Below are 13,425 nucleotides of genomic sequence, written 5' to 3'. Positions count from 1 at the left end.
GAAAATTTACTGAAGAATACATCTTAAGATGGCTAACAAATCTGATTTTTTCAGTTCATCAAGTTACTTGGCAATTGGGCATATTTTGGAAAGCATAGGCATTGTTGGATTGGCATTTACTCACTGTTGTCATAACTTGTTTACTGCTATGATAAATTGTTTACTTCTATCCAATGTTTTAAAAATAGAAACCGGTGACCGGATCAATCCACCTAATGAACCGGGTTTCGAACCGGGACTAGTTAGGTCTAAACGAACCGGTTTTAAAAAAATAAATTAAATAATTATTTTTTAATGAAAAAACTATTTTTAAAATTTAAAACCATGATTCCAAGCCAATAGAGACAAAATATGCAAAGATTTCTCATTTATATACCATGTAAACGTGAATATATCAAAAGGGCATCATCGACAAAATACATAAGCAATCAGGTTCTAAATGGCCTCTAGAGTGCTAAAACAAAGCCTACAAACTATGGGGCCACTGGCCTACTACAAGTCTACATATATGATAATATTGGTCAGCATTATCACTTGAAACTTCTCATGAGTCATCATGATCAAACTCAAATGGTTGAGCCTCAACTCCCAAACTTTGCAACTGTTTGAGTCACAAACTTCTCTATTGGTTCAGTGACTTGAGTCTCAAACATTTGAAGGTATTCTGACCTAATACGCCCTATTGAGTCATTTGGTGCTACAAACTATGGGGCCACTGGTCTACTACAAGTCTTCATATATGATAATAGTGATCAGCATTATCACTTGAAACTTCTAATGAGTCATCGTGATCAAACTCAAATGGCTGAGTCTCGACTCCCAAACTTTGCAACTGCTTGAGTCACAAACTTCTCTATTGGTTCAGTGACTTGAGTCTCAAACATTTGAAGGTATTCTGACCTAATATGCCCTATTGAGTCATTTGGTGCTTCACATGGCTTTACATGGCCTACCATCCCAACCAAGTGTTGCTTGAACCTGTTAATACCCCCTCCAATAGATTTTTGGCAATATTTACAGATCATTTTGCCATCAATCATATCACAATGAGCCCATGCAATATCCTTGGCTTTTGGAGGCATGACGAATACTACTTTAGCTTAAACTCTCTATTGTTCCACTACTCCAGCAAAAATTCAACACTCTCCAAGCTCCCAATCAAACTCACAAAAACTCCAAATGAGATGTGTGAGGCAAATGAGGGGGTTGAGCTCCTTTTAAAGGCTTGGAGAGGGTGTTTTTGGAGGGAAAGAACCCTTATTTTCCCTCCAAAACACCCTACAAACTTGGAAAACTACGCTGCGTGGGTCCTTCGCAACCTTGACAGCGAACCGACCGGTTTGACCACAAACCGACCGGTAACATCCTAAGCCGGCCGGTTAGGACTAGTTTTTCCCTTTTTTGGGTGAAATGAAGGGTCAAACTAGGTTTTTCTGCCGGTTTGACCCGGTGGGCTAGCTAACCGGTTGGTTTGACCAGTTACCGATTCAAACCGGTCGAGTTTTAAAACACTGTTTCTATCATAATAGTCACTTGTTGCTCATAAAAATATCATAGGAACATAAAAGTGCCTAAGTATCTTCATAACCTTATGTTTGGTTACTTGTTACTAGCATTTATATTGTGAAAGTGGCTCATATTGTTTCTCTTTTGAGTTTATATGTTATAGGAATTTATGTTTTAAATCTAACAAGATCACTCACTATAAGCACTTAAATCATAAGTCAACCCTAGTGATAAATCTCTTGGGAATATTGGCATCTTATGAATCTAGTTTCATATCTTTTCGGCAGTGAGTAATAAGATCACATCTTTGATAACTGTGATTGGCATCTTGATTGATAAGTGGATAAGTTGGTTTAATTGGTTAAAAATCTTGTGGAAGTTTCTTAAAGATTGCACTTGTATCTTTTAGCATCTATCTTGTTTAAGATTGTATCTTAATATTGTTAACTACTCTTGCTTTAAGACAAATTCACAAAAGGTACTCAAGTAACATAAACAATCTTAACCCAAGATAATCTCACTCTTAAATCTCTTGCACAAGCATACTAAGTCTAGATTGCATTAATAATTTACCTCTTAGCATAAGCTGGGTTGACAGAAATCTAGGACAACCCTCCTCACCTAGCTTGAGCGGCAGCAACTCTTCAGTGGTTAACACAATGACGTTACAGTCGTTAGAGCCACAGTTTCTGTAGCACCAAAGGCATCAGGTGATAGGAGCCTAGCAAAAAGTATCATTAATCAGGCCTTAATCTACTTCCTGTTGGCCTCAGCCCCACAACCTACCTTGAGTCTGGCTTCAAAATAGTTACGGGAAGGTTACACTTAGACCAAGCATATAATTAAAGTCAACCAAGATAACTACATCTCACATAAGTCGTAGGACTTGCACATCATATAGGTTAGTCAATCATCTCAAGCAACGGGTGTCCATCCGGTCATTTGGTTCCAATTTACTATAAGCAAGAATTTGTGACTCCATTAAGGCACTGGTCTCATACTGCAAAATCTAATATAACTAATAATCTTGCTAAAATTCAACCAAGTGGCTAGGCCACTCATCTGTGTCTCCCAAACAAGTTGGTTTCCAACTTGTTTTCCTTCACCTCATTCCATAGGGACTACCCCCCATGGCCTGTTGTTGGGAGACGACTAGAACGGAGTGGGCGGGGATCAAAGTGTCAACCCCCGTCCTGAGCGTTGTCACGGTGCCTGTATAATCTGGGCGACAATAGGACCCTATAGAGCTAACCTCCCAAAGTAACAATGACACTACAGGTCCTATACTCATAAACAACATGATTTTTAAACATATATACATGTCCTTAAAAAATATCACAAAATTCAAGTCGAAAAACATCACACAATTCCTCATGTTTAAAGGGCTCAATAACGTAGGGTAGGAAACATTGTTGATTGACCCCAATTGATGGCATATGGGTGGGGGTGTGGTGTTGTCATCAACTTCAACCTGTTGATGACCTCGACTAAGATTAGATTCTAGTTGGCTATCGTTGTCAACAATAAAATTGTAGCAGAGTTCCTTTCACCTACATTTGTGAATGGAAGAGGAACTCCTTCATTGAGCTCCTCTAATTAATTGGTTGGATATTTTTATAGTGATGGTAGCAGTAGATTCTACATCAATGATCCATTTTCCCTTATGTTAGCTTTAAATCAAAGTCTAGCAAGAGTCCATCTCATAAGCTTTTAGCATGGCCTGTAGTGACTACTTCGAGCAACATTCCTTGGTGTTTTGCCAAGAGATTCTGTGGAATTCACATAACTTTCTAGTGTAGTGCTTCAATTTCTCAATATCTTTCTTTTTCTATAACTTGCACTAGTTAAACTGGGGTTAAATATCTATGCATTATCCTTTTTTTTAAGAGTTAGGGCCAATTTTACCATGCTTATGTTTTGGCAAATTTGTAGATCCAACCTCAAGCCAACTAATCCAAACTACCTTGCTCTATCCTTTTCTTTGTGAGTTAGGGCTATTTTTACCATGCTTTTGCTATGGTGGATTTACCGAGCCAAACTCCCACTTGTTATTCTTCTTAAATTTTTGCTCAATTTTGACATGTTAATAAGCAACTCCCATTGATGAGGATGGGAAAGAACACCATTTGTGTTTGTATGTACTTGCATAGGCTACTATAGTACTTCAAAATCAAGTGCCACTCAAAGCCTCCAATACCCAACTTTGAGTGCAAGGTATGGAAGATATTGGTGTACTCAAGAGTTCCAACTTTGAGAGCAAGGTATCGGAGATATTGGTGTACAAAATAGCTAGGCACTATCTAGTCACTTTCCTAGTTCCTAGTTGTACATCTCATGTACTAGTCAACAAAATCTCCAACAAGGTAGAATTCTTCATTGAGGACATCAACAAAACCCACCAGTTCTATCCTAAATGTTGTTGACTCATCTCTAGCATGCCTCTCCCAATCACTTCCCCTAAGTCTCAAATTTTGCAGGGAATATTAGGCACATGTATTCCAGAGAACCCAGAAAGAGTTTTGGGAAATTCCACCCGGAGGCAGTTTTATTAAAATAATTAATTAGTTTTAATGGGCCCCTAAGTATAAACTAGGAAAATAAAATAATTAATGGATATTAATCTATTTGTGGGTGTAACTTCTAGAAGAAGACGAGAATCAAACAGAAACGATCTTAGCCATTGATTAGCTTCTAATCTGGGTTGTTGAATGTCAACGAGAAGATTATTTGAGGCTTGAGGGTCATTTGGAAGACACACAGAGAGTTCAAAAGTTCGTTTTTCGGAAGTAGAGCAACCGCCAACTGAATTACAATATTGAGCTATTCCAGAGAGGGGCAGAGAGAGTTTTGGATAGAGGATTTTCTCCAGAGCCAAGAATACTCAGCAAAGAGGCAAAAAGACACACATAGGTAGTGCAGAGGGCAGAGAGGGTGATGCAAAGCCAGGAAGGGCTCACGCAAGCCCCACGCAGAGCATCACAGTAGCTTCCAGCGCAGAGGTCCAAATTTGCTAAAGGTGCTGACGTTTCTAAGCCAGGAGGGCTGAAAAAAGGCTCTTGAAGGCAAATTGATTCTCAGTTGGGCTAATGCAGTGACTTAGAGGCTGACGTAGGAATTGGTCGTTGAATTGTCAACAAGAAATTTATAAAAATAGGCTTGAGGGTCAGCTGGAGAACACATTGGGTTGATCAAGAATTCGATTTTCGTGGGGCAAATTTGAGTTGGGAGCTGTCGGACTGTTTATCCGGGGTTTCAGCCCTTACTAGCCTACTGCCGAGATTATTCTCTATTGGGTGAGCCGGTTTTGGCACTTAGATTTTATTCTGAAACTGTTTAATAATACAAACCCTCAAATAGCTACACCATTTTTCCCACATTGGGTTTTTCTGGGGACATTAGTCCAAAAACAACAGTGTCACTTGTGTGCTTGTTTTGTTTCCTTCAATTGATGATCTGTAATGTGTTGAGCATGTACTTTTATTTATTTTTCAGTGTTTACATGGTAAAAAACTTGTTAATTAATCAGAACAAGTAAGCATAAATGAATCAGAAAGTACATGAAAGGTTTCTAACGAGTTAGACTTAGAAATTCCAACACTACATAACAATAAAAACCCTTAGATCTTTTGCACTGGTTTTCCCGCATTGGGTTTTTCTAGGGACATTTTTCCAAAAAATATTGTCACTTGTGTGTATCTTTCTCTATTGTTTTGTTCTTGTTTTGGGCAAATTAATTAATTAAGTGAAGGTTGTAGTTGTATTAGCTTCGATATTTGTTGTAGGAAGTAGTAAATAATTCGTTTCAATAATTAACAAATAAGAGGTTGCTAAAGTAGTAGATTCGGGTGAGATTCTCGAATTTTCACATAGTATCAAAGCTAGTGCAAGTGAAGCAAGAAGAACAGTGCTAGAGAACCCAACGTTGAACAGAAAAGGGAGGTAGAAAAAGCTGCAGGAGGCATTAGTTCGAATAACCAGAGGGGTTTGTGCAGTCCTAGCAGGAGAGCTGAATTTCGAGGCAATGTCTCTCTGAGTGACTCAACAGAGAGAATGGATTCCAGATCGAGATCTTGTCGTGACAGAGGGGGCAGCGCTGAAGCCTCAACATGAGGAAGAGCTTGTGCGACGCAGTTTTTCTGCAGGTTGTTTTGCTGGGCAGAAAGACGTCAGAAGAGAAGAGAAGCAATGTGAGGGAAATTTTGCTCAGAAGACTTCCCACCAAGAAGTTTGTTTCCTTATTGGCTGAGCAGCAACAATAAGAAGCAGAGAGGAGCAGTTCGACAGATTTTCGTGACAGAGATGGCAACAAGTGGCTTGAGAGATAAAGACAAGTTGGATGGGGCATCCAACTACGTCGTCTCGAAGGTTAGAATGTCATTCCTTCTAGATGAGCATGCTCTCAAGACATATGTCAACAACATGGTGGTTGTGCATGCAGAGGCAGATCCGTTGAAGAAATACAAGGCCGAGATGGCAAAGGAAAAAAGAATGATCCTCGACAGAGTGAACGATAATGTTGTCTGTCACATAGCTAGCAGAGGGATTGCTAAGGAGATGGGGATGCGTTGTCTACGCTATATCAGGGATCTTCCGAGCAACAAAAGATGTACCTTGAGCAGAAACTAAGATCTGCTCAAATGCAGAAGGGGGAGCATGTGGATCCATTACTCATGAAGCTTCAGGAGACCCAAGATGAGTTATCAGTTGTGGGGTCTAAACCTCAAGATTCCGAGTTGGTTAGACTGGCCCTCAATTCTGTCTCAGATGAGTGGCAAGTCTTTGTCGAGAGTATCCTGGGCATGGCGACTTTGCCGAATTGGGATGAGATGTGAGCAGCTCTCAAGCAAGAGGAGCTGAGGATAGACTCGGTCAAGTGTAAACATAATAGAAGCAGCAACAGTGGGTCAAAGCCCAATGAGGAGGAGGATAATGCAGCTCTTGCATCGAAGGGACAACAGGAGCAGTGGAGACGTAAGAAGGACGTCTCGAAGATAAAGTGCTTCAGGTGTGCTGAGATGGGTCACTATGCTACCCAGTGTCCTCTCAGGAAGAAGGACAAAGATGAGAAGCACAATCCGAAGACTACGCTCGAGAAGATCGAGGAGGAGGATTTCGCCATGACAGCCGAGATACCTTCAGGAGGGAGGTGGTCTGATTTGGAGTTGTAGTTCAAAAGAGATACAAATGGCCAGGATCCTTGAGGATCCCACCTCTCGGATCAATTCCTTGTTACAGGAGGCCAGATCAAAAGTAGCAGGATGGACTAGTTTCGGATGGTGCCGAGGAGTGTCAGATGGTGTCGAGGAGTGTCGAAGAGACAGTTGCAGTGGCTAGGAGCGCCAAAAAGTGAGTTGCGCAAAGCAGAGTTGGCAGCAGTGCATATGGCATAGAGGAGGTTAGCAACAATGTAGATGGCACAAGCAGAGGTCAACAACAACGCAGAAGATTCAAAGGGTCAGTGCAGAGACTAGCAGCAGTCAAGCTCCATCGTTCATATGGTATCATACTGAACATATTTAGTTCAGTAATTTGGGATATTTTTCCGTTGCTGATGGAGTAGCAGCGACAATTTGCAGTGCAGTGGCAATGCCAACAGCAGCACGAATGCAGAAATTTAGAGCTGGTTGCAGTAGGGATGCAATGTCGACAGTGGCAAGGTCAACAACAATACAGACACAGCATTTGCTCAATGGTTGGTGGACAGCATGTCAGACATCGACAGCGCAAAGGGAGATGTTACAAAACAGAGTGATGCTTCAACAGGTTGCATTGCTAGAGCACATTCCTCGCAAGCAGGGAGTGTTGATTCTTGGTAGCATCGGTTGTGCTCTAAGTCTCAAATTTTGCAAGCATGCTTAGGCACATGTATTCCAAAGAACCCAGAAAGCATTTTGGGAAATTCCACTAGGAAACAGTTTTATTAAAATAATTAATTATTTTTAATGGGAGCCTGAGTTTAAACTTAGGAAACTAAAATAATTAATGGGTATTAATCTAACTGTGGGTGTAACTTCTAGAAGAAGACGAGGATCAAGCAGAAATGATCTTAGCCATTGATTAGCTTCTAATTTGGGTCTTTGAATGTCGACGAGAAGATTATTTAAGAAGGCTTGAGGGTCATTTGGAAGACACACAGAGAGTTCAGAAGTTCGATTTTCTGAAGCAGAGCAACTGCCAGGAGAATTCCGATGGTGATTTGTCGCAGAGGAGCGAAGAGAGTTTTGGCTGGAGGATCTTCTCCGGAGCAAAGAATACTCAACAAAGAGGCAGAAAGACACACAGAGGAGGCAGTGCAAATGGCAGAGAGGATGACGTGGAGCCAGGTTGCGCTCACGCAGGCCGCATGCAAAGCAGTGCAGCATCTTTTAGCGCAAATCTCCAAATTTGTGGAAGGAGCTGACATTTTTGAGCTGCGAGGGATGAAGAAAACGCTTTTTAAGGCAGATCAATTGTCAGTTGGGCTAACGTAGGGCCCACATAGGGGCAACACAAAAGTAGTCAGGGAACTCACAGTTCAGCAGCTGGATCAGCCGGGATCAATAGTGTTGAGTGAGGTAAACTTACTCGTCTTTCTTGCCAAGTGATTTTCTCTATAACTGGATTGTTGGGAGGGCATCCAGAGTTGTATTCAGAATACTTCTGCTTAATAATAAAACCCTCAAACCTGCAACACCGGTTTTCCCGCACTAGGTTTTTCCGAGGACATTTGTCCAAAAAACACTATGTCACTTGCGTGTATCTTTCTCTATTGTTTTGTTCTTGTTTTGGGAAAATTAATTAATTAAGTGAAGGTTGCAGTTGTATTAGTTTCGATATTTGCTCTAGGAAGCAGTGAATAATGTGTTTCAGTAATTAAAAAACAAGAGAAGTTTAATCAGTTGTTGCAATAGTAGATTCGGGTGGGATTCTCGAATTTTCACAGTTTTCACTATTGGGAAAATTTTGAACAAAGTAGAACTCTCCAACAAATTTAACTATTTCTCTAGATCATCTACATCCATCTAGCCTTCAAGTTAAAAAATGTCAATGTTAAATGGTATCTTGAAGGACGTCACAACTCCAAAATGGTTGCTTGATAAAGGTGTCTCTACTACAATTGGCAATCATCAAAAGATTTGGGTGAAATTATCAATCATCTTATTCCTCTACTACACAACGACTCCCTTAAGCAATAACACAATGAGATCCCTTGCTCTATCATCTTTCTTTTCTTCCGCCTTGGGAGGCGAGATAGATTGGTCTTCCCTAAGCTCAATATATTAGCTACCTGACTCTCCATACTATATCCTCATTAGGGATAGCGCCTTCTCCTTTGTACTTGCCTCATTTCCATCCTAAACGAAAGAGGGCAAAGCAACCTCACCTTCCAGTCGGGTTTAATCCCAAAAGGGTTTCCCAGAGAGTATATTGGTGTTCATTGTGATTTGTGAGTCACTGTATTTACTTCCTCTCTATTTTCCACATATTATTTATTTCCTACATAAACAACAAAACAATAATAATAAATTCATAGCATAGATTTCGATTTATTTAACATATCTGTTGGGACGAACTGTCAAGTAGAAATTCACAATAATTTACAAATCATATTAGTATAAGAACATATTTCTTTAGGTATTTTATGGGAAGTTGCAGGGGATCGGATCCATTTATGCAAAAAGTCATAAAACCCTCGTCATGGCCAATGAATCGATTTATGATAACCTTATAGATCTGGCACAGGTGAGGTTCACACAGCTAGAAGTGCAAGTCACAGATATAAAATTAACATGAGCCTCCTCGTGGCAACCCTAACCAATAGGCTTGAGCTATTTGGAGAAGATGGATGTTCTAACTCAAAGGCTAGATCAGAGGGGAAATCTAGGGATTAGGAAGGAGAGGATTCCAGAAACTCGAAAAAGAGCAGTGGAGTTCGATTGCAGTGAACAATTCACAGTCTCTTTTCAAGATGGAAGACATGGTGGATATCAAGTTGTATTAAGCTAAGACAAATGCTTTGAGATTGAATCATTGGTTGTAGCAATTAGAGATTTCTTTTAGTGTTCAACATATAAAGGAGGAATGGAAAATTTCATTTGTTTATTTGAAGTTAAAGTGCCCTGTCCTAACCTAGTGGAAAAGCCACGCGGAAACCCTTAGGTTGGAGTGGGATCCTCTAGTAACTAAGTGAGAGAATTTTACAACTCTTAGAAAGTCCCAATTCTGCCTTATCCAGTACGTAGAGGGCTAGTGGATCAAGTGGCATTACTTCAAGTAAAGACAGGGGCAACGTGTATAGGAGTACACCAGAGAATTGAGTAAAATGGAAATAATGTTGGGTATCTCTTCCAAGAACCCAGATATACTCCTCAAGTATCTGGGGGATCTACATAACCATCTGCAAAATCAAGTGATGATGATCAAATCCAAAATGTTGGACAAGGCTTGTGTACAAGCACAATATTAGAAAAATATAGGCCAAAATAAATGGGTGTCAAGTGTTTCAACGCAGAAGGAACACCAGGAAGGTTCCAAGAAGGGGAAGAAGAAGTGCGAAGGGGAGGAGGATAAGAAGATGGCACATCGGTGCAAATATCTTGGTAGTCGCTACAACATTGACAGTCACACAGAGAAGTGTCAAAAATCGCATCCAAAGCTCAATCAATCCAAAGAACAATAAGAACGATGTGAAGAAGAAAAATCTCATAGCCAAAAATTTGAGCAGTTTGATGGAAAGCAAATTGGACTTGGCTGAGAAAATTATCTGCACATCAGTGTGAAAAGGGGTGAATCTTGGTAACCTTTAGCAACAAGTAGAGAAGGAGATGACCAAACTCTTCCATATGAAGATACAGGTCAAGAAGACAAATTGATGTTCTGTTCAACTCAGGATCACAAGTGAATCTCATAGCAATTGATCTGATCAACAAACTTGGACTAGAGGTTCATGACTCTCCTAGTTCATATCCATTGGGAGGGGTCAACAAAGAAGCAAAGAAAAAGGTAACCAAACAATGTAAAATTAAATTTACTACCAATGTTTATTTTAATGAAGTAGAACTAGAAGTAGTTCCACTTGATGCATGTTGAGTTGTGTTCGAGAGTCCATATATTTACATGTGAGATGCAATATACATTAGGAGAGCCAACTAGTCCCACCTCTTCAAGGATGGAAAGTCCTTCATAATCAACACGCATGAGTGCAAGTCAAAAATTTCACTAGTAAGTGCCAACCAAGATAAGAAATTGATCAGTTATAGCAAGAAGTATGCTTTACTAATCTTAAGAGAATCAATTTGTAAAAGAGTCAATGAGAGCAAAGGCATCCCTAGAAGGTTTCACTATGGAACAAAGATAGTTGTTGAAAATGTAACTCGTATCAGTCTTCATAATTGTTGTCTAGCTCATGACATGATGTAATTCATTTTTATTTGTAAAAAGAAGAAAATAAAAATTTATTGTAAAGATCAAAGAAAATTATTTTAAAGCATGGGTTTCATGCTCAATTTATTATGTTTCTAAGTCAAAGCACCATTGTCTGCTTCTAGGGTTTGTGTCTTGAGTCATTGTCATAGTCATCATGTAAAAGACCCTTCTTGGGCCCCCTTAATGTTAGAAAATCAGAAAGGCAAAAAGATTTTCTTATTCTTGATAATTACTTGTTATATGATTCTTTATATCTTCTTGCTTTTACTTCATCAAGAAATTACCAAAGCAGTGGCGCATAAAACGATAAACACTAGATGTAGGCACTATGCTAGGGCAAAACCCTTTTCGAGGGGAAAACCCAGTCACAAAATTCATCCTTTCAATAGTACTCTTTTAGACTCTTCACCCTAAACAAAGACCAAACCTTCCCTCCACAACAAGTCAGCCTCCCAGAATTTCGACCCCTTTCCAGCAACTTCGACTAGGCAGCAGCTTCCGATCTTAAAAAGTACAATGACTCCCTTTCCAGTGACTTCAACTAGGCAGCAGCTTCTGACTCTTAAAAAGTACAATGACTCCCTTTCTAGCAACTTCGACTAGGGAGCAGGGTCTGACTCTTAAAAAATAAAATGACTCTATTGACTCAGAATAAATCCTAGAAGTCCTCAATGGGGACTTTGACCTAAAACATGGTGACCCAAGCATGAAACCCATGCTTTAATAAGTCACAATAATAATAATAATAATTTTCTTTATTCTTTTGACAAGTATATTACAAGATGACTCAAATACATTAATGATGACCAAACCTAATTACATTTTCCAACACTTATGTCAAAGAAGAAAATTGTTTTTATGTCAAAAATGTAAAATAAGTCTCCTCCACCAAGTCAGTTCCATCTCCAACAAGTTAGCCTCGTTAAGAAATTCGACCACACCAAAAGACTATATATAAGCAGTGAAATCGATCTATTGTGGTATCCATCCAAGAAGAATTTGATATGCAAGCTGAAGTGGCAAAGAAGTGCGAGAAAGCTAGGGAAGGAAGGTCTTATCATTCTAATAAAGTAGGAATCCAAGCGTAGAAGAGAGGAACCGAAAATCTACCTATTTTCTATCACACGTGCAAAGTAGTCTTAAGTTGCAGTGTGAATTGCAGGGCCGAAGGTGCAAGCCAAAACTACAGTGATAGGAAGAAGGTTGAGACCTTGTTTTGGAGCAGAATTACTTTGACTTGTGTTGACTTTGCATGGTTAAAGCCTTGTTGACTTGGACATCTTTATCCTAATTAAGAAAGAGTAGTTGGTGTTGATTTCTGGTAGCATCGGCTGGGCTCTAAGCCTCAAAATTTGCAGAGAGGTTGGGACACATGTATTCTAGAATACCCATAAATTGTTTTGGGAAATTCCACCCGGAGATGGTTTTATTAAAATAATTAATTATTGTTAATGGATGCCTAAGTCTAAACTTAGGAAATTAAAATAATGAAGGGTATTAATTAAACTGGGGGTGAAACTTCTAGAAGATGAGGATCAAGTCAAAATGATCTGATCCATTGATTAGAATCTAATTTGGGTCGTTGATTGATCAACGAGAGGATTATAAGGATTTTGATGAGAATTTGGAAAATACACCAGGCAAATACATAATGGCCCAAGAAGATCGATTTTCTCACTGGCTGAAGTTCAGCAAGAGGAAATCGAATCAGAGGGTGAGTTGCAGGTGAGAGAGAGAGGGTATCAGCACTAGTCGAGAGTGCAGGAAACAAGAGGAAGAGGCAGCGCAGAGGGAGATGTTACAGAGTCAGGATGACGCTTCAGCAAGTTGCATTACTAGAGCACATTCATCGCTAAGAGAGAGTGTTGATTTCTGGTAGCATCGGATGTGCTCTAAGCCTCAAAATTTGCAGAGAGGCTAGGACACATGTATTCCAGAATACCCAAAAATCGTTTTGGGAAATTCCTGTCGGAGACAGTTTTATTAAAATAATTAATTATTTTTAATGGATGCCTAAGTCTAAACTTAGGAAACTAAAATAATTGAAGGGTATTAATTAAACTGGGGGATGAAACTTCTAGAAGAAGACGAGGATCAAGCCAAATTGATTTTAGCCATTGATTAGAATCTAATCTGGGCCGTTGATTAATCAACGCGAGGATTATAAGGACTTCGATGGGCATTTTGAAAATACACTAGGCAGATACTTAGTGACCCAAGTACATCAATTTTCTCACTGGCTGAAGTTCGGCAAGAGGAAATCAAATCAAAGGGTGAGTTCTAGGTAAGAGGGCGAGGGTATCAGCGATAGTCAAGAGTGAAGGAAACAGCAAGAAGACACTGCGCAAAAGAGGGATGCAGATCACCCACGCAGAGGCAGTGACGCAGGGACAACGTAGTCACTGCACAGATGTTGATGCAGTGTGGCAAGCGTGAGGGCAACATGTCCTCTCAGGTGTCGAAAATTCACTGTGGAGTGGTGAAATTGTTTGTAAAATTTCTCTCAGTGATTCT

This window comes from Pinus tabuliformis, chromosome 3_1 (genome assembly GCF_031772625.1).
Source record: "Pinus tabuliformis cultivar Carrire ecotype Pingquan chromosome 3_1, CPIR1, whole genome shotgun sequence".
Classification (NCBI taxonomy): domain Eukaryota; kingdom Viridiplantae; phylum Streptophyta; class Pinopsida; order Pinales; family Pinaceae; genus Pinus; species Pinus tabuliformis.
The sequence above is the reverse complement of the archived record's forward strand: the minus strand, read 5'-3'. Positions refer to the sequence as shown.